The following is a 4,429-nucleotide window of genomic DNA, read 5'->3' as shown; positions in this document are numbered from 1 at the left end:
CCTGAAAGGGAGATGTATACAGAGGAGGAAGATGCACAGTCAAGGAGTTCCTGAATGCCACCTCTCAAGGGTTTTGTGGGCTTAAATGACATGGTGTTGAGGCGACAAGAAAAATGATCCCTTACTGAGTGTAAGCACTACGTCAGCCTAGGTGAAACTACAAAGAACTCCCTGTCTGCATTTGCAAAAGGAAAATTCATGTTTCCTATGGCCCTTGCCTTCTAATCTTTACTGGTTACAGGAGGGTACTTCAGGCAGTCGAGTGCTTAATAAATATTATATTGTTTGCTAATGGCAGTGCTATTGGGGAGTGATATTTCCTTCTGAATGTGCGAGCCCGGTTTAACAAATCTGATGTGTGTAGTTTCACCTTTCATTGTGTTGGTTGAGATGTCTCAGGGGCACTTTCAGCGCTGGCCGAGAAACAGTTCAGAGACGTAGAAGTAAATGAGTCTGCCGGATGTGTTAGTATTTCTGTCTGTTCTGACTTCCCTCTGTTGTAGGAAGGTACCAAATATCAGGAAACTTCACTATGCTAAGTAATTGTTCCATTCTCCCTGAAGATGTGGGATGCTTGGGGAGCCAGGAGAGCATTCTTCTGCAGACTGACTGTACTTTTCTTTTCTTGAATGCACCCAAGTCCTCACATACATGGGTTCCTGCCCAAATGTCCCTTTGTGAAAATGTGAAAGTGTTTTGTTGGATAAGTGACAAATATATGGATATTTTCTGTTTCCTTCAGTCCCTGGGTAAGTAAGGCTCAAAGGCTGGGACTCATGATCATGGCCTTCTCCAGACCTGGACAGAACAGTTTGCAATTTGTTTCTTCCTCTAGTTCTCTCTTTAGCCTCCTCATTGGAAACGCTGGTGTCCTATAAAGTGCGAAATCAGCCTCTCGTGTGAATGCCCTGCTACTCCATTTAGTCTTCCCTCTTCCCTCTCTTGATTGTAGCTATTTTCCCTTTCAACCAATGTAGACAGTTGTAGGAGACACAGGGTTCTTGTGCTCACAGAGAAGTAGTAGGGAACCTAGAATGTTTACATAGAGTTGCTCCATTAAAAGAAGGGATGCATAACCTGCTATGCACCCAGGAGGCTGGGATTCGATGTGGTTAATAGACCTTTGCACTGTCTGTATGAGGAGAGACCACACCAGAACGACCCCCAGAACCTTACCATAAGCTCGTTTTTCTCAGTCAGTGTATAGAACCCATCTTTGTGGAAGGTGTATAGAATCCATCTTTGTGGAATGTGTCACACGTACTTTACAAAGAGTTTTGATGTAGTCACATCCAACCATTACCTAACCTATTTTCTGCTTTATTGTGCACATGGGGCTGAGTTAATTATCATTAGCAAGTTTAAACAAACTGTGCCATGCTAACATATGCCTGAAATAAAACACTCAGGGCCACACTCCCTAAGTTTGAACCAATACTAGTTACTTAATTATGTTGAATCAAGTTGCATTCTTAAAAAATAATTTATTTATTCACTTTACATCCTGATCACAGGACCTCCTCTCCTCCCAGTCCCCCCTCAGTAACCCTCTACCCTCCATTCTCCTCTCTCCCTTTTCTCAGAGAATGGGGAGGTCTCCCAAGAGTACCAACCCACTGGGACACGTTATGATGCTTCAGGACTAGGCACATCTTCTCCCACTTAGGTCAGACAAGGCAGCCCAGTTAGGGGAACGGTATCCAAAGGCAGGCAAGAGTCAGAGACAGCCCTTAGTCCATTTGATAGGGGAGCCACGTGAAGACCAAGTTTCATATCTGCTATACATGCACCGGGCACCTAGGGCCAGCCTATGTATGTTCTTTAGTTGGTGGTTCAGTCTCTATGAGCCGCCATGGGCCCAGGTTAGTTGATACTCTTGGTCTTGTGAAATCTTTGACTCCTCCACCTCCCACACTTGTTCTGCCAACTCTTCCATAGGACTCCCCAAGCTCTTTTTAACGTTTGGTTGTGGGTTTCTTCATCTGTTTCCATCAGCTGATGGGCAAAGCCTCTCAGAGGACTTATGCTAGACTCCTGTCTACAAACATAGCAGAATAACATTAATAGTGTCAAAGATTGGTTCTCTCCCATGGGATGGGTCCTTAATTAGGGCCAATCTTGGTTGGCCATTCCTTCAGTATTTGCTCCATCTTTGTCACTTCACATCTTGTAGGCAGCACACATTTTTGGTAGAAGGTTTTGTGGATGGGTGGGTGTCCTTATCCCTCTACTAGAAGTCCTGCCTGGCTAGAGGAGGTGGCAGCTTCATGCTCTTTAACTCCCACTGCTAGGAGTCTCAGTTAGTGTGGCCCCATAAACTTCCTGGGGCCTGTCCTATCCTATGTCTCTGGCACATCCCAGAGATGCTCCAATTTCTGGTTTTCATTCTCTTACCTGGCCCTCTCTCCCCTGATCTCCCTACTCCTAACCCTCTCCCTTCCCCATTCCCTCACCTACCTGGTTTCCTCCCTCCATTCACCTCCAATGCACAATCTATTTCCCCTTCTGATTGAGAGTCAAGCATCCTCCCTTGGGCCCTTCTTATTATTTAGCTTCTTTGGTTCTGTGGCTTGTAGCAAGGCTTATATTGTAATTTATGGCTACTATACTCTTATAATTTAGGAGATACAATGCATGTCTTTCTTGGTCAGGGTTACCTCACTCAGGATGATCTTTTCTACTTCCATCCAATTGCCTGTAAGTTACATGGTTTCTTTGTTTTTAGTGGCTGAGTAGTACTCCATTGTATAAATGTACCACAGCTTCTTTATCTTTATTCTTCAGTTGAGGGACATCTGGTTTGTTTCCAGTTTCTGGCTATTATGAATAAAGATGCTGTGAACACAGTTGAGCAAAATGTCCCTGGTGTATGGTGGAGCACCTTTTGGGAATATGCCCAGGAGTGGTATAGCTGGGTCTTGAGGTAGAGCTGTTCTCAATTTCCTAAGAAAGCATCAGATTGATTTTGAAAGGGATTTTGCAAATTTGTACTCCCACCAGCAGTGGAGGGGTGTTCCCTTTATACACATCCCCGAGATCATGTGCTGTCACTTGAGTTTTTGATCTTAGCTATTCTGATAGTTGTAAGATGGAATCTCAGAGTCATTTTGATGTACATTTTCCTGATGACTAAGGATGTAAAAAAAATGTCTTTAAGTGCTTTTCAGCCATTCAAGATTCATCTGTTGAGAATTTTCTGTTTAGTCATGTAACCCACTTTTAAATTGGGTTATTTGGTTTGTCTTGCTGGTATCTAATTTCTTGAGTTCTTGATATATTTTGGATATTAGTCCTTTGTTGGATGTATGCAGATATTTTCCCATTCTGTAGTATGTGGTTTTGTTCTATTGACAGTGTCCTTTAATTTTGCAGAAGATTTTCAGTTTCATGAGTTCCCATTCATTAATTGTTGCTCTTAGTGCCTGAGCTGTTGATATTCTGTTCAGAAGATTATATCTTGCGCCAATAAGTTCAAGGCTATTCCTCACTTTCTCTTCTATTAGCTTTAATGTATCTGGTCTTATGATGAGCTCCTTGATCCACTTGAACTTGAGTTCTGTGATAAATATGCATCTATTTGCATTCTTCTACATGCTGATATCCAGTTAGGCCAGCACCATTTGTTCAGGATGCTATTTTTTCCATTGTATGGTTTTGGCTTCCTTTTCAAAATCAAGTGTGCATAGGGGTGTGGGTACAGTTCTGGGTCTTTGATTGATTCCATTGATCAACCAGTTTGTGTCTATGCCAATATCATACTATTTTATTACTATACCTCTGTTGTACAGCTTGAAGTCAGCAATGGAGATACCTCCAGAAGTTCTTTTTTTTTTATAGGATTGTTTTACTTTTCTGAGTTTTATGTTTTTCCATGAAAATTTTTCCATGAAGTTGAGAATTGTCTTTTCAAAGTCTGTAAAGAATTGTTTTGGTATTTTGATGGGAATTACATTGAATCTGTAGAGTGCTTTTGGTAATTCTAAGATTTTTACTACATTAATTCTAAGATTCAGTCCTACTGATCAATGATCTGGGAGATCTTTCCATCATCTGATATTTTCTCTCTCTTCAGAGAGTTGAAGATCTTGTCATACAGGCCCTTCACTTGCTTGGGTAGAGTTACACGAAGATATTTTATATTGTTCCTGGTTGTTGTGAAAAGTTTGTTTCCCTAGTTTCTTTCTCAGCTTGTTTATTGTTTGTATAAAGAAGGGCTACTGATTTTTTTTTGAGTTAATTTTTTTATCCAGCCACTTTGCTGAAGGTGTTTATCAGTGGTAGGAGTTCTCTGGTAGAATTTTTGTGGTCACTTATCATATCACTTTTATTTCTTCCTTTTCAATTTATATCTCTTTTATCTCCTTTAGTTGTTGTATTGCTGATGTTGGCTCTGTTTCTTAATAATTAAACTTTATTATACAACCCAACT

The sequence above is a fragment of the Acomys russatus genome, chromosome 22, assembly GCF_903995435.1.
Source record: "Acomys russatus chromosome 22, mAcoRus1.1, whole genome shotgun sequence".
NCBI classification, from domain to species: Eukaryota; Metazoa; Chordata; class Mammalia; order Rodentia; family Muridae; genus Acomys; species Acomys russatus.
This window is presented reverse-complemented; position numbering follows the sequence as displayed.